The sequence below is a fragment of the Haemaphysalis longicornis genome, unplaced genomic scaffold, assembly GCF_048455015.1.
Source record: "Haemaphysalis longicornis isolate Haplotype H1 unplaced genomic scaffold, Haemaphysalis longicornis Haplotype H1 scaffold_70, whole genome shotgun sequence".
NCBI classification, from domain to species: Eukaryota; Metazoa; Arthropoda; class Arachnida; order Ixodida; family Ixodidae; genus Haemaphysalis; species Haemaphysalis longicornis.
The window spans coordinates 1,289,264-1,310,471 of NW_027526423.1; positions in this window are offsets into that span (position 1 = coordinate 1,289,264).

Consider the following 21,208-nt stretch of genomic DNA (forward strand, 5'->3'; position numbering starts at 1 on the left):
TATTTGTCTTAAGGAAAGCGTTGTTCAATATTCCTATGTACGGAAAACAGCAATAAAATACTGGTCGGTGATTCCGTGCGGGGTCCCTAAGTTCAATAGAAAGTACCACAAGCATATCAACAGAAGTTCCAACCAAATTTTCCCGTTCGCATTTTTGGCAAGTTGTCAACATTCCTGAAATTTTTTTTCGTAAAAGCAGACCGTTACGTTTCGTTGGAATATGTATTTTTCTTCAGTCTTGCAGCTCCCTGCCGCTACGACCTGTGATTTCGCCAACACCCGACAAAAACAACATTCCGCTATGAGGCTTTGTGTAACAACACATCGAAAGAGAGAATAGGTGGGCTTTATAGCGTTTTTTTCTCCTAAAAGTGCAACCTCTGCCAAGGAAGGCATCAGAAAAATTGGGGTTTTGGAACAGATATTGCTAAGCACCTCGAAAAAACATATCTTCTCACAGCATATTCAATAAACGCAGTGCAATGTACGCAGAGAATCCGCAGGTGTAACAATCTTAGTTCTTATTTTTAGAGGAATGCGCCTCATCGCGTAATGCTAACATCTAGCCTGTTTCTTAGTTTGTTGCCAACATTTCTCATTGCAAGAGAACCGCGATTTCACATCGCGGTCTACGCAAGGTACGGGAAGACCAGGGTAAATTGAAAGTCTCCTATTGGAACCGGGATTCTAATCCAAGCTTACTAAATTACGTTGGATTAGAGTTCTATAATAAATAGCACTCCTGAAACTCCTCCTGGAAACGTGACGTTCGTCTTCTCCACAGCTTCAGCTTAGGTGCTGGTTCGGTCGTTGTCTACTGGCAAAACATCTGCTCCCCGGCGGGTGTGTGCCGGGTCACTGTCTCGTCACTGGAATAAGAACAGGATTGAAGGCCGAAGGAGGAGCCCTCTGGCAAGTCGTAACAGAGAGCGCTGCCCATCTCGTTCTTCGTAGAAGTTTATCCTCGGGCCCTTTTTTGTGGGGAAATATTTATCCCTTTCCCTGCAGCTGGACCTGCGATGTAATCGCTCTCTAAAAACACAGGGAGGCGTGACTCATTCAAGACTGGGCTTGACTTTTTTGACGCCGATGGGTGACAGCGACAACGGTAACCACAGGGCGTGGCGAATGTGACACTAGAAGCTTACCTTGGCTAATAAAAATGCAATATGTAGGCAGGAATGTTCGCTTATTGTTTTGGTATCAGGGCACCTAATTTAAAATTTTTCCAGCTATTGAAAGTTTTTTTAGGTTGAATGTGGCGGTGCTGGACCGCATGTTTATTCTAAGCAGATCTGCAAATACAGATGTGTAAATAATATTCAACCATGGCAACGAAAACGGGTGTTTAAAGATTCCCTTCAAAAACTTGCCTTTCGAAACTAAGGCACGGCTCCTTATGCCAAAACAAAAGCAAATAAAACGAGGCGTAAAAGAAAGAATGACGAGTTAAGTAAAATCGATCGAAAAGCTGGCTAAGACGGGATAGAGCTGTTTCTGGGCTTAAGATAACGCCAGAAGCTAGTAATCTTTTAAAATTGTGCTCGCTCTTCTCTATTTCTCCTTAACTTTCACTAACGGGACACTATATGCGAGATTGTACATCAATTGAAGCTGCATATTTGCTACTGATTGTGTTGGTGTGCTCTACAGTATGGCAGTTCACACCACCATTATTACAGTGCTATTTTGCAGAATTTTTATATGCTTATTCTATGTAGTCCTCTCAAAATGCGTTCATTTCACCCGCTTGAAATGCGCTTTCTGCATTAAAAAATTAAGGTGGCTCTATGCATAGCTCAATGCACAGATGCTTCCAGATTTTTAATTATTTACTTTGCTTTATGCTTTATTTCTGAACAATCAGATATTTCATTTTCTACTCTTTTCGACTAATACGCAGCAATGTTCACCAAGCATGATTGAGGCTCACCAGTAAAGTTATAATTCACACTCGAGTAGTTTTACCCAAACAGTTTACTGACTGTCAGGACTGGTTATATATCTGTAAAAAAACATGTTATGTTCTCGGACATATTTAAAATACGTTCAGGTGTATCGTTTCACGCAGCAAATATTCTTTCAATTCGTGCATAATCACTGGCAACTCGAATAGGTGTTTTCAACAGTTGGCTGGACAGAAATACATAGAAAAAAATAGCGGCGGCAGGCGCGTAGGGTTTTCTGTCAGCGTTCGGGGATTGATAACTGCGCAGGCGCCATAGGTTGTGAATATCGTAGGAAAAGTCTTGGGAACACTTCAGTCGCTGGTGTGCGTTGAAGACGGAAGTATTACGGCTTTCTCGGGCAACGCTTCAAAAATCTTTCTTTACTGCTGCATCGTCATCGAATTATGTTCTTCACTTCTTGTTTCTGTATTTTAACACGAATTTCAAGGACAGGCAAAATGAGTAGCCCACACCACCGCATTCACCTCTTTGGCGTTATCGCCAAGGCTCTCCGCACAAGGGTACCTCTTGCTGCGCTGCTGGCAACGTCTTGAGGTAAAGCTGGAGTAAGCAATCGTGGCGTACTCTACAAACCTCGATTCAATTTTTAAACGAAGCAACGATGGTTTTCTCGTTTTTTCTCTAAAGCTGCAGTCATTCAGCCTTCAGCCACCCCACTAGCCCTTCCCCTCACACTTGAGTGATAGCGCCGCAAACAACACCGAAGGCACAAGGCTGTACTGCTGCTGTTTTCGCAAAAGCGGTCACACTCGGACAGCTTGAAGTGGTTTGTAACGTTTATGTCGATTTTTCTACAGGATAAAAGTTAGCCTTTTCTGACTATAACGCAAAGAGAAACACGGAAGCACCCCTGTTGAACAATCGAAGCCGTTGTCGAGAATTCTTTGGGCTCTCGTTTGTTCGAGCGGTCATTTTCGAGCTGTAACCATCTAAAGGCAGCTCGCTTCACGGTGCGAAGTTTCCTGCAAATAGACCTGCGCCTTACAGACGTCAATACAATTATGGCTGCTGTCATGTTTCCGTGGTTACTACGTAGCTTTCGAATTTGATCATGATGGCCACCTTCAAACGTCCATTTTTTGCAAACTCTCTACATTTTAGGTGCCCCTACGCGGCAGGAACATGAAAAAATAACTGTGTCTCCAACGTGATTAATTTCGTAGTTCCAATAAGGTTTCAACCCTCCCCATCATGTTGCAAAACCAAAACTAAGTTGCACTTATTTCGACATTGTGCTCTTTATATATTGACAGGTTTCATAACTGTGTATTTAATGATGTGTATAACGTTACTAGTCGTCCGTACCCTTCTCTGTATATTAATTTTTCACACAAATTCTAGAATCACCGCGTGGGGGAGCCCAGTTCTCAAAAATTATTGTTTGCTTTATACGAGCTTTTTTTTTCTCCCCTTTGGAACTCGTTGTAGAGAAACATTCGTTTTGTCTTTTTACGGTTTATGTATTTCCAAACCATGAGCAACATACAGTAAGAACCATTGTGTTTTATTATGATTGTTTTAGGGGTTACATAGCGTTTTGTGAAATATTTATATGTAGTGTAAAAGCAAAGGTTAATTGTACTTCTTTTAATGGGCAACTATTGTTTTATGCCCTGAATAAACATACGAAGGACACCCCCTGCCTCTCAGGACGGCCTTCAGCCGGCGGCAGTATTGTAGTCTTCGAATTCTGATTCCCAAGTGAGACCCCATGAGATCATGCATCTTATATTGAACCCGTATCTTGCTTCACTGCTGTTTTTTGGAGCTACCGGTCCACAGTCAATCATGAGATATGGAAACCGAGCGGTTGATAGGGAGCAGCGAGTTAATAACCAATCTTTCAAGTAAATCAATTATGATCACTTTACACGTGCCATAGAACTAGATTGATATCGCTTTTCGACTTTCTTTCAGTTGGCGCCCAATTACGATGTGTAACTTGTTGGCCTGATGACTCCAGTTTGTCCCACTAGAGTGGCCATTTTGTGTGTGGAGCCATTGTCCTCTTGTTAACTGCCTAAACCTTCAGCCATGCTTGAAGAAACGATGCTGCTTACGTTAGACATAATATGGCTTATACGTTATGACTACAAGAGATTTTTTGTTAAGATGAATTTTGACATAAAAAGGATAACTTCTTAGCGGGTATTCGAGGTCACGTCTTGTAGTATATGTCACATGTGGCAGTTCTTTTTATTTCCAAATAAGTATGAAGCATTTTTGGCATATTTGCTTTAATTTGCTTCAAATGGTGCATTTTCATGATCCAGTGATTGAAGGATTTAGTCAGTTTCCTAAATTACAGCCCTGTTTAAATTACACGGACCTCGATGTGTTCCCCATGTCAACCAATCAATGGGACCCTGAACCTGCTACAAGGTTTGATGGTTGCACATGGCTGTTCTTGAGGGTAATAACATTTATATAGGTCATATAAAATTTTCTTTCTGGTGTCTTTACGTGGCGAGTGCAGAAGTAAAGGTTTCGTAATGTTTTGGTATGGCGGAGCGGCGGCCAAAAAAAGGCTGTTCAATGCTGCCGACTATTGTCAACAAATTTGTTCTCGCAGAGAAACACCGTGCGGGAGTACCGCTGAAGTGTGTATTCACGCTTCACTGTTTCGAAATTATCGCAGGTGGTATTGTCAGTTTCGTTCATTTCAAGCCACTTTCAAAGTTTCCGTTTCCAGCATACCGTTATTGGCTGAAGAGAGACGACCAAATGTGACGCACTACATTTATTGGGCAGATGCCGCTCAATATAATTACGTCACTACTGACACGGACGCGAAATGAACATTTTCGAAGCGAACTTAAGTCAGACTTCTGCCTCTGATCAACCTTCCGCAGAAAAGACTCCTTTAACGAGACTCATGCCAGGGCTGAGTATCCTAACAATGAATCATTCGTCGTTTAACATTCTGGCACTTTCTCTTTCGCCACCTTTACCATTGAAACCGCGTAGCCGTTACGATATTCTACAGTGAATTTGTGGTGTGGTGTATTATTAACCATTCAGCGTATAAGCTCTAAGCGGGCGCTTGTGTTCGGATATGTCTTCGTCAGATATGTGTAATTGCAAAAAACTTCTTATTTTGGGTGTTTGAATTTTCAGCTGCCAAATAATATTTTTCTATAGCCCTGTCCTTGTTACCTACCTTTATGTTGGAATTACAAAAGCGCTCAAAACACAAGGTGGCAAATAAACGTGTAGTGGCTGCTATTTGCGAAAGAGTATGACCGTGGATATGCCGAAGCGGTTTTAAAGGTACCCTGCTAACGTTTTCTTAACTCCTTTGGAAATCTTAATGCTTGTAAAAGGTAGTTAACCAACAAATGCAGTACTTAGATTAAGAGGTCGTAACGTACCTCAGCCAAAGTTTACTGCTGTATGCCGCTCAGATAACTTAGAAACTGGCTCGAAACGTTTTCTCGATTTCCGGTCTTGGCGTTCTTCGGTCGCTGGAATTACGTCACTAATTACAACAGTGTAGCGGCTCTTGACGGGCTTTCCTTCAATTGCAGCAATGAACTCATTCGATTGCACTTTAAAAAGAAAGCTCTAAAAGCAAAGCAGAAACAGAAGGCTGACCTGCTTCCACGTGCAAATCACGCAGTGCTGCTCCGTTCTGGCGACAACTATAGCTTTCGTAGGGCTCCCAAGCGGGATGGAAGAAGTGAAAGCGTTTATTTTAATTGTTGCATGGTCCCTTTAAAGTTTATCTCACTGATGCCTAACAAACAAACGACGTCCCTTCTTTAAATGTAAAGGTTCAACAATAACAGAAGTGTTGCTGTTACCCGACCCGAGGTGTTCAGGAATTCATTAGCCCTCTCGTGAAAGGTAACTGTGAAACGACTATCACATCTCAGATAATACCGCTTCAAGAAAAATCTACTTCCTCTAGGTTCCGAATGCTGTGGCCGTTGATATTACATCACTGTGGCCGATATCTGCACAACCATGGACGTAAAAAATGTAGTTTCTTACTGCAGAGAGCAGATGTCTCATTTGGCGACGGGCAGAACGGGTCTACGTGCGCAGCTGAGGTTGGGGCCAAATAACCAGTACGTCGGAATATTCCGGAAACCGGCGCCGTCATGGGAATAGCAAGTCATTTGTTGTGCTGTTCGCTCGGAGCACGGCAACAGATTCACTCATCAGCCGGCGCCACTGACCCAGGGAAGAAAAATACGGAAGCCATCCACGCTTAGGTGGCTTAAAATAGAAGAGCAGGAGCGCACGTTTCGTGCTGCTTCTGAGCTTGAGTGAGAATGCGATGGTCTGAAAGATATATTCTGTGATCATTCTGGCGGGGCTGGTGCTTCCCTGCTTGGCATCCTTCATCTATCCGGAGGCACAGCTTGCAGGAATGACTAAGATGAAAAGAGTTGCAAAAGTCATTTCCATATTCTTGTGATTGGACACTACATAACCGGTATTTTTCTATTTTCACAGATAACAGATTTTAAGGTTGGTAATTTGGGCACTCCATTAGTTTTCGAGGGCATAGAGTAAATTTTGGCGACTTCTGTACACAGGTGACGCAAGGTTGGCGTAGGTGTCAGTACCAAAAGCAGATGCGCTTTCGTGCGATGACGCCCTTTCCGGTCACGGCTGGCGATTATGTCTGGAACATTGACGTAGCCATTAGGAACTTTACTGTGCTGCCGCGGCGGTCCCACAATTCTGGTTGTATTCGGCGTAGTATTACTTCCGGTGTGCCCACTAGTACCTTTTTTTGCGCTCTAAATTTGCCGGAATTTGATTGTACATTGACGCGTGCGCACGCTTTTTGGATGCCATGTTGTCCGTTCCCATTGGCAATGACTACGTGTTTCCGAGGGAGCCTAATTGCGCGGCTGGCAACTGCGGCTGGTTCACATGGATATTCCCAGCGGAAAAGCGCTAAATAAACCAAATAATATTATCACACTAAAAACACCCTTCTATACATGCAGGCTGCCCGGATCTGTAAAATTGCTGTAGGGGAAACGACCAGAGTGAAGAAAGCAAATGTTGGCAAAAAAGCGGCGAGCTGTTGAGTATTCCGCCTTCTACCCAAAATGTTGCACGGGCATTTTATTCGAGGGCTCTGAAATTTGAAGTGCATTTATTATGCATGAACATTTTGTAATTTCTGATGAGGTTCCGCAGCAGAGAGCGACGCTGCTTGTTTTTAGATAATCGGCACGGGTACATATCCGGCGTGCAATTGTGCTGGGGTCCCTGGGTGACACGATTGATTAAATGATTGCTGTGGGGTTTAACGCGCTGACGCTTCACAGGCGATGAGGCACGCCGTAGTGGAGGGCTCCGGATTAATTTTGATGACCTGGGGATCTTTAACGTGCGCCGCAATCTCTAACAAATGGGCGTTGTTGCTTTCGCCTTTTTCAGAAGAGTGAACGCTGGGGTCGCGAATCCAACCCGTGTCGTCGTGCTCAGCAGAACGCCTTTGCCACTCAGCCACCATGGCAGGTTCCCAGTTACTCGGCCCTATTCTGATGCATAGCAGTTGCTGAAGGTGAAAATAGCCCGGTATTTTAGGAAACTGTAGAATAATTGTCTCAAAGTGGTGTTCAGGGGCCACAGAGATGCGCAGAATATTGCTTCTTCATGTATAAGTCCGTATGCTGGGTAGAAGTTTTGCCCTATTTTTACGGGATGAGTTATGAGAAAGGATGCTAATTGTTGCAGAAAAAGAGAAAATGCCGTCTGCCCAGTTTACTATGGAAAAGCTAAAGTTTGACAGCGCGTGCGAAATTGCCTTGTACATCAACCGAGGAGCTCCATACTTTGCGTCGACACGGCTTCAAGATACTGACGCTTAAGCGCACTCACTAAAACAGTGTCCGGCAGATTTTAGGGGCGAAGCTCCTCTTGCTTGCGCCCTGTGTCGGCCGTACACGGCACATTGTACACGGCACAATGATGATGATTGTGGCAGGATCCCCCTAGGGATTGGCCAACCAAAGATTGGCCGAACAGGTCAAAACGTTGAACACGTTCGTTGCTACCCAACAAGGAGGAGGGGAAGCAGAAGAGGCTGTCGTTCGTCGCCTGCGAGCTGAAGACACGTACCAGCGGTACGAGACACAAGACGCTCTGCAGAAGGCGACGGCCAAGGTGGCCAAAATGTCACACACCGAATTCGCCAACTTACCCAGGGAGATTCTCATCGTCCCAAACAAGCCCTACATAATCATCACAAGCATCGACATCGTCGATGGGCTTGTCAACGGAGCGGTGGAAAGCTTGACGTGTCCAGTATTTATATGATGTGTGGGCGAATGTTTCACCGTTTTACCGATAAGCATTTTAGCTTCGTCCCTCTCATCTTGAAGAATTGTTTCCCTTGAAGAATTGTTTCCACTTAAATCTAGGAACGCAAAACTGTTTAACGCCGTCGACTATTCCGCCAAAACTGAGCTTGACTTGTATCTCTTGAAAATATTACTCAGCCCTACAATGAGCTACAATGAGCGCGACCTCATGGAAGGTGGCTATAGTTATATCCAAATAAAGGTTGATACAGGGGACTTTAATGTGATAGTAGCCGAAGGCGTAGACAATGAGAAATTCGCATGCCAAATACTTTCTCGCCATGGTTTACCTACCCGCATATACCTGGAATTGATTGTTGCTCAATGGGCAATGTGAAGGCGTAGTTGTAAAGAACATCAAGAGCAGAATATTCGTTGTCGTGGTTGTGAAGGACGAGGGAAACGCTGGTTGCAACATCGCTGGCCACAAATTGGCAAGAGCCCCTGGGAATATATGAGGCTCTTTTTCAAAATGAGCCAAATCCACCTTAAGTGAATTTGAGAAAAAAAGCGAGAATTTATTACCCGACCAAAGTGCAACGCTGTCAGACCTATTATATATAGTTTTAGATCTCAGCTTGGGTACATTTAGGGCCACAAGTAATTAGAAGTATGTTTGAGTTTAACCAATATTAGGATTATAGTTCTCAATTTGGCTCGTATTCCAATGAAACGTTAATTATTGCGACTTTCTTCAAAAGTTAATTTAGATTGACTTTTGAGAATGGTTCGATAGAGGGTTGGCGTAAAAAGCATTACACATACACAACACGGCTTTAAGAACAGTGGAACCCTTCAATTGTCTCTTGCAATCAAATGTCTAATGGCAATACACTGACTAAGTTCTACTAGCGCTCTGCTGACATCCATGTTCTATAGTCACTGTCGCTTACTCAAGCGTCGCATATAGTGGAACATGCATCAAAAGGAAAGCTTCAGATTTGGAAATATTCATTTAAAAGCGGTAGTTGGTCATACGAGACAGCCACGAATGGTAAACTCAAGAGACGACAATTTGCAAAGAAATAACCATGTTCTTACAAAAGGAGTGTTAGGTACAACTTCGGGATTTTTTTTATGCTATAATAATATCGGAATTGTTCAGGCTAGAAGAGTCTTGGCAGGGCCAAATATACTTCCACACAATTCCAAAGCGTTTTGAAAAGACGTTTGCAGCGCAAACGTCATTTGTGTGTGTGGAAGAGCGTGTCTTAGAGCCCGACGGCTGTGTGAATTTGAAGCCGTACGGAAATATTGCTGGGAAGTAATGCTTCACCGTTGGCTTTTCAATATAGCAATGATCTGCTAACAACGGCGTGTTTGATGCTCAATAGTGTAGTTGAAAATTGATTTTGAGCTGAGTATGTTCGTAGAAACGAGGATACAACAGCCTATGTATAAAAAAATCTGTTTGGACAGTACGGGGAACGTAGCCTAATCATCACTGTAAAATTGTTGTTTAGTCATGCGCCAAGTTCCAGCGCCGTATGTCATCACGGGCAGTATGCACTTCTTGTAGAGTTTTTCTTTTGAGTGACAGATGCAGCTTACTTTTCATTGTCGGCGAGTTCTTGGCGAGTGCTCCCCAGCTCATACCAATTACGCGACGGATTTCTCTGTCGTAGATGGGGTCAGCACCGAGGTAGTTATATTCCATTACTTCCTCTGGCGTTAGGTTTCCTAAGGTAAAGAAGACGTTCTTAGCATGCTCAGACTTCGAGGTCTTTAAGACGTCGAATTCCGAAGCCCTTAATCCTCATATTTAGAAGTCCTTAAGCTCCGGCCGAAGGCTTCGTGTGGAGCTCACGTTGAGCGCCGCGGAAAAGGTAACGCATGGCAGACGTGTTTCTAAATCTGTTGAAGATGCAGAGCGCTCTCCTTGCGTTATCAGCAGGAGTCTGCATGTTGGGCCTAGAAAGAAGGTTCGTTTGCTCACTGTTGCTGAAACATAGAAAGAAAAAGCGGTGAAACTGCTGTTATCGTGTAAGAAAGGCTTTTTATGTTGCTTTCTGAAGAGCAGTTTTCAGAGAAGGCTCCGGCAGGTGTAGCCAAGAATTTCACAAGCGTTAAGCTAGATCCGAAGAAGGTTAAAGAACCCGAAACGTTCCTTCTTCGAGAAATGAATCTGGACCATTTATCTCAGTCGTTACATAAGGCTGGGGGATGTAGTTCAGGCGTGTTCTTCACTATAAAAGCGCACAAGCCTGAGAAACCTTTGCACGGCATTTTTTTTTTGGAAAGGTCAACCTGGCAGGTTCTGGTCTCTGCCTTTTTAAAGAGCGAGCTACACAATCCGGTGCCCTCCACTGCGGCGCGCCTCATCGCCTTCGTTGCGTAGGCGCGTTAAACTCTACAATCAATCAATCAATCGTTATAATAACGTTGACAGAGATATTTGGTCGGACCTTTCAAAAGATAAAATATACAAAAAATATTCCGCAATTACTCAAAATGGCACGCCGTACAACGCCCCGCATTTCCACAAGAATGCATATTTCGCAAAAGTTCCACCTGTAATCATTATAGTAGGGTAAACGCAGATAATTGGACGTACGCAATTTTTAAAAGCTAAAGTGAGATAACAATATAAAATAATTACGATAACTGGAGAACCGTGTCCCGCCCTGCATTTCTACAAAAATGAAGATTTTGCGGAAGTTCCAAATGTAGCGGTATAATAAACTAAATAGAGGTTATTGGCCTGAAGAAATTTTGAAAAAATAAAAAATAGGAAAAATATTTAAAAGTTATGGGAAATGGCAAACCGTACAAAGCATGGAATTTCCGCAATAATATTTATTTCGCGAAAGTTTAACCTGTAATTCTAATATTATCGTAAATTGACATAATTGTCGAACAAAATTTTGGAAAACTGAAAAAACTAGGAAAAATGTAAAATAATTACAGAAAACGGCAAACGTGTACCGCCCTGCATTTCCACAATATTGGAGATTACGCGAAGGTTCCAAATGTAGTCGGTATAATAATGTAAATAGAGATAATTGGTCTGACGAAATTCAGAAAAACTGAAAAATAGGAAAACATACTAAGCAATTACGGAAAGGGCACACCGTACAACGCCTTGCATTTCTACAATAATGCAGATTTCGGGAATGTTCCACTTTTATTCGGTGTAATAGGTCAAATGGAGATAATTTGTCGTACAGAATTTAGAAAGACTAAAAAATTGGCTGTAAAAACTGACACTCAAGAGAAGGGGCATCATTTTGCTACAGACCAGTAGATAATTATCTGAATATCTTGAGAATTTTATGTACCCATACCTAATAACAAATCGTTAGAATAGTTTTCTTCATCCACCCAAACAGACGTATGAACCAACAATGGCACTGCACTCATTCTTACTACTGAAAATAGAAAAGTGCCGTGCATAAATTCGACTCAGGAGGAGAAACACAAAATAAAGTGAGAGACATCGCGGGTGCTGCGCAACATACGGAGGCGAGCTTTGAACAAAGTGCACTGGTTGTATTAAACGGCCGTCTCAGAAATATCTGACAACGCCAAATTCGTGTGGAATATTTGATTTGTAAATTTTTGGTGTGAATTTGAACTTAAAGTAAGGCCAATTTTTCTATATTAGAATTCTAAAGCTTGCGCAAAATACCAGGAATAAAGTTAAGTGTACACAAACAGCGCTGGTTTGCAGTTGTCCCTATTTGGAGTGAGATACAATCGATCGCACACAGTGTTAGCCTGGTGCCAAACGCGTACCGAAGGAGGCTCGAAGTCAGCACTCTTATTGTGTTGTAGAAAAGGGAGCCGTGGACTCGGTAATGCTGCGGCTCTCCTATATTAATTGTTGGTATTGCAAGACATGACCGGAACTGGAGTGCGGCGATGGCATACGACCGCCACTGGAGCGCAGCCGTGTTCGATTTCCTGTGTCGCCTGGAACCACTGATCTGGCCAGGCACCGCTGATGATGATTGTGGGAGGGTGCAGATGATGATGATAGCGACGCTAAATGCAGACGGTGCTTCCGCCACAACAGTGTTTTATAGCGAAGCTCCTCTATGCTACAACTTTCAATGTCGCTCATCACGTCGAATTACTTTCGGATGCCGGCACGCAAGCAAGGCCTTTGTTAGCGCTTCGCTCGTTCGGAGCCTCCCAGCTGCTGCTGTACCACGTAACTAGGCGAGCGTGATAAGGCTGCTTTCCGCGCGCTTGATCGCTCAGCACCGGCTTGGCCGTCTGTGGCTGCTTCACCGGAAGCGAACAACGCCACTAGGCGAGGGTTACTGGCTAGTTTGCCGGAGCTTTGTTACCAAGTCTCGCCATAGGTGGCGCGCTGTTTAGGCAATCTGAGCGCCGTCTTCAGCGAAAACGAAAGGGCGTCTCGAACCCTCCTCTAGATGTAGCTCGATGGCAGGCTGCGACATCTGAACCAAAGATAAATATTTCCAGAAAACTGTTATTGTATTATTTGCTCTTGCTCGTGGAATTTATGTTTAGAAGCGTTCCACATGACCGATTTTAATTTTCTGTACTGGTTTTCTATTCCATCCTCTTAACATCTAGTGTCCTTCATTCACCTGTTTTTAGTATTTTTACCCCGGCAAATTTTTGCTGGTAAAAAAGGTGTCTTAAAAATTGTGCACTCTTTCTTCCACTGTTGTATAGAACACTGCCGAAGCTGCCTTTTATAGTAGTTCTTGTTCGTGATTTTGTATTACTCGAATTTCTTTATTTCAGTTTTGATCTAAAAACAGATTGAAAAAAACTGACGGCAGTGAGAAAATCCGTGGGCTTTATTGTTTGCCTTTCAACTTAAAATCAATAAAGAAAAACTATAGTAATAATTTAGTATTAACTGGCCCAAAAGTCAGGGGGAGACACCAGCCACAGTTTCGACTGGTTAAAGATGAACTGCTCTCAACTGGTGCGGTCCCTAGCACAGCCCAAATAATTTAAATGGCATTGATGTACTTAGCCAATCCCAGTGCGTATGAAGCTCAGAATATTTTCAACAGCTACTTTGCTCTCAAAATAAGACTCTTTCTGCTAAACCAGAGGAACGTATATTCCTGGAACTGACGACGTGCAAAAAGCAGCTCGGATTTTGTGCTTAGAGGTCTGAACCTATATTGCACTCGAATACAATGCGCTCGGAAGCCTGCATATATACGAACTCATTTATATAAAGCAGCATCGATTTTTCCCGCAACAGGAATTCACGAAAAATCAATGTGTCGGCCAAAGCGAATATTTATCATGCCACCCACTCTCCAAAACAATTGGGATTACTGAGCTCCTCAATGAAGGTGACCACTGAACTTGGCTATCTGGAACCGCCTGGTTTCACTATTTTTATTCGGCACTGAAGTCTCTGAGCTGAAACCCCCACCCCTTCTGATTCTGTATTCTACAGCCGCGTTCAAACGCATACATTTTGCGAGCAAAGCCGAGCACTTGTAATTCTCACATGAGTAATCCTAATGTCAAACTTTTTTATTTATTTATTTATTTATTTATTTATTTATTTATTTATTTATTTATTTATTTGTTGGTTGTACGTTTTACCCCGCCGACGCTACACAGGTGGTGAGGCGTGCCATAGTGGAGGGCTCCGAATGATTTTAACCACCTGGGATTATTTAACGTCCGCCAAAGTTTCTCGAACACACGGGCGTTCTTGCTTTTCGCCTCCAGAAGTAATATTTTAAATGGTATTGTTAACAGTGAATCAGTTGAGAGCAATATTAAAATTAGATGAATCATTACGTCCAAAACGCTGTGCTTTACATCTAAAGAAACCCAATGTAGGTACCGAAACTGAAACGAATTCTTGAGCCTATATCTGCTCTGCTGTTCCTAGCACCTTTTGAAAAAGCAATCGAACACAGTCATTGCTCTCTCGGGGATCAGGATGTGTAAATGTTTTGCATTGAAGAATTGATACCCTTTTTAAAGTCACCAATCAATTTTTTTTTCGCAAAGATAAAAATACTGCAGATACACCAGTACCCAGCATGCATTGTTTGACACATGCCGTTAGCCTGCATTGTAACAGCTTCCACACAAAAAAAATTCTTTTGATCCCCATGTTACAGCCTGTAACCTCAGTATTGTTGTACTCATTAGCCCTCGTATACAAGATTTTTGTAACTATGCATTATAAACTGTTCATTACCTTACTGTGTACTGTGCCTGATACAATAAACTGTTTAATACTGTGTTGCAGGTTGAGGAGGATCTTGAGTCTGATAAAACTTTGTGGAACGCTTCTTAGGTATACAGCAGAATATTTTCCAAGGAATGGGCCCTGTGAGGAATCGCGCATGATCCGGTTACCAATATAAACCATAAAGGTTGATCTCATACCAAATGTTCATCACAACTACAGGAGAAAAAATAGCAAGCATTTCGCCCTACACATAGCGCAAAGAAGACTTTTGGCGACGAATCTGATAATAAGCTTTGAATAAGAGCACGTTACTCTATAAACTGAAGCGACGAAGGCAACTGCACTATGGGTTTATTGAAATAATATTGTCTATGCCTTTTGGTAGTTAATGTACAACAAAGTAGATTGGAGATTCGACGACACTGGAAGGTAGTATGTTTCACACGTGTGCAGCGACACATGAAGAACAAAATAGACGATACAGAGTTCAAATTTCACATAAAAAATTTGAGGGTGTTCTCTGCAGTGATTCCAGCTTGTGAAAGTTATTGATCTTCTCAATTTACATATAAAAACATCGCTCCGTAATATTAGGCATTGGTCAGCAGCGGCTTTGTAGTTAGACGGTTTTCTGGGCAAATATACCTGAGAATCGTCATAAAGTACCAGTACCAGGAAAAAAATTCTGTTCTCAACAATAATATTTAGAACTACAAAATTTGCGTGACCTAATAACTTGTCGTTACTAAGTATTGATGTGTATGCGATATTAATACGCTAATATAGAGTAATATTAAACACTAAGTAACACATTTGCAAATTAAGAAACAGCAATTTTTTTTAAATGACTACTTCACATGCTTGTCCCACACAAGATATTTTACATAACTGCGTACAACGAAGTGAGCACTGCACGTTTTTGGTGAAACAACGTCAGGCTCTCAATTTTGTTGTTTGTTATAAGGGAGTTTTCAATTGACGAACAAAATTGCCAATCCCACGTTCCCTACGCATTCGCGATGTTTTCTCCCTCGGTACGATTTGTTCGTTACATCTTTAAAACTTACCGAGAAGCCTTGTTAGTTTCTCTGTGTCCACATTTGAACACAACTCCGGAGTGAGCTGAAATGCGTTCCCACTTCGAGTGGTTCAGTGTGCTACACACACAGCAATTTTGAAACTTCCTTAATAGAAGAGTGTAGCTTGTTGGTTCTTTGAAGCTGCTTATGGTGGCACACTTTAAAGAAAAGGGCGGAGTAAAACTCGAAGGGCTTGGTGCAACCGTGGCTATAGTTTCACCCATTCTGCACTTTTGCGGTGTTGCCCTAAGCTTAGAAACAAACAACGTCGGAGGACAAGAAAATTTTTTGGAAGGATAAACAGTAGCTCGCGGGGCAGTTACCTGTGACCTTTTTTATGCATGAATTTGAGTTGCAGCCAGAAAAGGAAAGCTGAATTTAATTTCAAAAGGACTCTTGCTAAGACGTCATTTGAAAAGGAACGCTCATTGTTTTCGTGGCACTGGGAGCGACAATAACTTTTTGTAGGGGAAGACATGTAGGCTCTTTACCTTTGTATTAAAAATGCAACACCGCACGCCTAGTCGCTTATTTTTAACATTGTTTGTATCATCACGCATTAGGTCAACTTTTCTGTGAAACGCGCGTTTATTGTTATGCTTCAACGTTCTCTCACTGTGAGTTGCGCGTGCTTGCTTTCTAGTGTACTAATGAGGCTTCGACTGTTTGAACACATATGTTGTGCCTACTGCTCTAAAAAAAGCTCCCTCATTCCAAACGGGGCATCCTTTAATAGCATATGATTATCATTAGCTAGGGCATACGTATATTGATATGCAGACAACTTCAGGCCGCTTTGTAAATAGCGCTTTCGAATATCAAGTTTCATATTTTGATCCCTGTATATCTTAGATAACCTCTAATCACGTGCCATTACTGTGAATATACTCGAGGTGCAATTACAGATATTAGTCCGAATGGGAAAATACACGCCGCGTTTTACGAACGTTTTCAGTTTTAATGAGGCAGGTATTTTGCTTCCTCGGACGTAGACCTGCTATATCGAGGGTGAGACTTCATCAAAAAGTTAGTTTTTCATTTGTGGAGATCACCACGCAAGCGTGATTTGTGTAAGGGTTTTGTTATTGGCTCGGCGCGTGCCCACTGCGGCCGGTAAGCTATTCTAAAATACACTGGGCAATCTGTTCCGCCACATTTATGTAATTACATTAAATGTCAGAAAAAAACAGGCAAATGCAGATAAAGTAGAATACCGTGATTAGGCCTTTTTTACTGGCGGCACCTCCGCATGTTTTTATGTAGTGAATTTCAGAATTCTCAATGCTGGTTGCATTTTAGGGCGGATGAACTCGTAGCAGGTGAAGGTATTTTTTCAAGTACCGGCTCAAAAAAAACCACTATTGTGTTTTTTGTGCCTACGCATATACTCTCCATAATTTCTATTGTCAGTTGTCTTCTTGCTTTTGCAGTTGAACAAGGTCCACAAAATTGGTGCTTCTTGGACGTCGATGTGCAAGGGCTCTCCAAAGAAATAGTATTTGTAAAAGTAGCATCACAAGCGGATATTTCAGATACCTGGTTAGGTAGCAAATGGTCCCATTTACGAACGTGAAAAGAAATATTATTACTTATTTGGTTTCCGCTTCTTTTTTAGGGCCTTACTACACGAACACAATACGGAGAAATGTACATCGCAAAAGCCACCGTCATGTGGTCTTCAAGAGTTACTTTTGACGTGTTCAGGAACATTTAGATTTGAAATACTCAGGCAGCTCCGATTTGTTGCGCCGATAATCGTTATAATGCTACCATGTCTCCATTAGCGCAGCTGTGACGCCAAGTGTGAATATAAAATCGATACAACATTGCATGAGAACTCCACATAAAACAAGGGGTCTTGAAGGTGCGGCTAAAATTCCGATTTTAGAAAAAATTATCTTTTCACGTGTCATGATCTTTCTTACGTAGATAAAACGGTAAAGGCCAGCATACGCTTTCCTGGAGGGCTCCTTTTTTGCGCTGTTCAAAGTTGCCTGAACTAAGTTCGAGAGGCTATATAACAACTGTGGTGGAACTCCTCTCCCCTTCAACTCTGCGCCTTCAGGCGAAGGCACGTACGGCCTGCCAGAATGATTGCGGAAACCCACCGCAATCCGGGGGTTCTCGCCAGGGAACAATTTTCCGAGATAAGGCAGAAGGGAGAACGAAATTCTGACGTGGATATAAGCCAAGCAACGAGATAATAGGCGCGCCAAGATGCGGCCTATCAACGTCACATTGGGCGTGTGGTCACGTCCACTCATATCTCTGCAGGTCCACAGATTGGGTGCAGTAAAAGAAAAACTGCAATGCAGTCTCTCTTTCTTTTGCTTCACCGTCATATCAAAGGCATAACGACGTCTTGAGGAGTGGAGTCTCTTTCCATTTTGCCCAACCGTTCTCCAGACTCCGACACGAAAATATTGTATTGCCTTCTTTACGTTCCCGCTTCGGGGACGAAGCGTCCGGAAAAAATAGGCACCAATAATGTGTTGGCCGATCATGACCGTGGCTTTATTTCTGCTTAATGTCTTTTCCCAACCATTACACATGAGGAATGCATGCCGTGTGCGAATCCGGCTAACCTGGACGAATGCTGTATTTCGTACGCTTCCATAAATGACCCTGAAAAGTTGTAAGTTGGAAAAATGTGATTTTCTAAAATGTTCCTTCATCAACTTCAATAGGCGAAAGATTTCAATTTCACTTAGAAACAATAATGTAGGCATTAGCAATGACTATTTACGCATTGATAATAAATTAGGAAATGTTGAGTCATTACAAGCATGACCATAACGGAGTGAGACATTTTAAAACTTGTTTAGCCAAGAAACTGGTGTGTGGTTTAGCATTTGCAAAAAAGACTGGTATGTCGAAATCTCCTTTGTTGAAATCCTCCGTCAGGTAAAATAAAGTGTGCTCAAGAAATATTTCCGCTAAAATAAAAACGTTTGCTTCTAAATTACGTTGCAGACGTCGTTATTAATAAACTATAAACAAATATTTTTTTCAGTTCCACATTTCATTACAAGGCCTACTATATTTGGCGACAACTTGAGAACAGCAACTAAAGTTGCCCCTGCGCCTCATACAGCAGGCGGATGTTCTTCCACGTGGTGGGGAAAGTCCCTTAGTGCGACTATTTAGGACGCGACGAAAATCGCTTCTGTGATATGTCACACCTAATTTGTTTTTGAAGTGTCCAGCTATGACAACAAAACTAAGTGCGAAAAGCAAGACGATGTCACGCATTAGGAGCGATCTCGTTTCAAAATGCGCGCCTGCATTGACATCCGCTTCCGTCGGTTCGGCGGAGTGATACAGTGCATGAGGTATTGCCTTCCTTAACTTGTGTCAGAGTATAGGGTGATTAATTTCCCATCAATTTTCTCTTCGGGTCGTTCCTGGGAATTATTAAAATACAGTATACTTGGATAAAATAGCCTGCGTTTCTGTTCCAATTGATTCAAAATCTGTGGTTAGACCCTCGCAAGTTGTTCGCGCTAATTATAGGAGAAGGATAATATCGTCTCATAATGCAACAATATAGGCAACTTGGTCAGTTGAACTGTAAAAAAAAAACAACGCAGCAAAGACTTGATTCAATGCAGAAACCGCACAGGATGAGTGCCGGAGGCGCAGCACTTCTGCTCGTCCTCGGTGTCCTCTGCCTTTCGTCCAGTCAGTATGGCGTCTTTTGTAAATATATTGTTGAAGTGTGCAGATGAGCTATTTTTGTATTGTAAATCTGGAATGTATGCGGCCTTGGCTTTTCTTCTCTTTTAATGCAATGATTCTTATTAAAAAGTCGATTACCACAGATAATGCGGCTGCCCAGGAAGCACAGTGGCGCTACCAGTGAAACACCCCAACAAGTGTCTACGAGGACTCAGGTAGCGAATTCAACTAGTAAAGTGAAGTTGCAAAAACATGAGGAGGATGCGAAGCATCATGGGGGTTCTCGTGTAGGTTCCATTGCGTTGCCGTTATGTTGTTTCATTTATCGAAGCACGAATGGGAACGTAGTGTGAACCCTCATGTAGAGACAAAGAATTGTAAAGAAATGTAGAGAAATGTAGAGACAGCGAAAAGACCGACACCCGCGTTACCTGATCGAACACCTCCTGTTGCGTGCTCACGCTTCTACCCACTCCCCGCCTCCTCGTCCTCTTCTCTGGTTGAGCTGCAAGGCGCGTGGCGCTTCCCGCCACACCTTTCCCACGGGACATTCAACATCCTCCTCTAAAGTTTTCAGTTCGTCGTTTCCATTGACGTTCAGCTTGCCTTCGTTGTATCAGTAGCTTCTGGACGTAGTTTGAATGAGTGAAGGACATAAGGCGCGTTCGTAGCACATGATCCCGTCTCGGTTTGTAGCGCCGTGGGAAGAGCTACAAAGATTCAAAGAGTTATAAAATCATCTACTTGATTTACCTAGAAGGACAGACTGCGAACACACCCATAATCTAAGAGGGGCATGGCGAGCAACAAAGCCTGCGCATCGTATTCCCACACAAAAACGGGGCAAGGTTTTTAACAAGACCAAAGGTGTATCTTACACCGTAGGCGAAATATCTATATTGAGAGATTTCCTCCCCTAAAACTTTAAAAGCGGAAGCCACTTTACTCCCCCAAATGATAATTATCGTTCAGGTGTTGCTCTGGTATTATTATTTCGGTTCATTAAAAGCTTCTCTATATTTTCTTAAGAATTATCTTACCAAAGCAACGCCATTTTGGCTCGTAAATAACCATACCTGCTTTTTTGACAATCGGCTTGGACAATTGCTTTAGGTATTTCCGGAAGAAGCTGGGAAGAAGAAGAACCTCACTTCTAAACTTGCTCTCTCAAATAAATTTTCTCCTGCACCCCTCCTTCGAGTGTGCCACACGTTAAAAATCCCCAGGATGTTAGCTTCATACCTCGTTCCTTCACTATGACATGCGTAATAGCCGCTCCGGCATATAACGCCAACCCGTATTCAGAAAGCGCTTATCGCTTATGAAATCCAAAGGGATTGTCGGGGTGAAAAAATATATTCTAGCACGTGACGGCCGCTAAGTTGCATTTTGCTTCGGAGGAATGGTTGTGGAATTAGGCTGGAGTATTCGTATTATTTCCTTAATATTAGTTAGGCTTTGAAAGTACAAAATAATCTTCATCTGCGGTCAGAACTTCAGCATAAGCTTCAGTTGAGCCTAGTCATTTTCAACGTAGGCATAATATCTCGCGAGTGCTCAAAATCCAACTATTTCACTGAACATACCTAGTGCGTCATACCAGCGGCCAGTGATGTAGACCAGTGTGCACCAAATCCCTCCCTACGCATGTTACTCCTTTGTAAAATATTATTTTTGTATGCAGGAAGACTAATGGTAACGAAAGATGTCCCCAAAGTGTGAATTCTGCTTTTCTCGCAAAATCTAGGCGCTGCAGTACAGAAACTATACCTTGTTAACAAAAACGGTGCCGCCATCTTAGAAACAAACCGTGCGTAAATTGGGGAGTGTGAACCAGTGTTTAAAAATGCCGATAACTTTTCTTGCGGACACTAAATTCTCGTGTAAATTTTAGGACACCCATCATGTTTTTAACCGGCGGAAAAAGTTCAGGCCGACAGAAGACCCCCCAACTGTATATAGCGCGTTTTCTCAGCACCTCTGAGCTAATAAGACGACCAT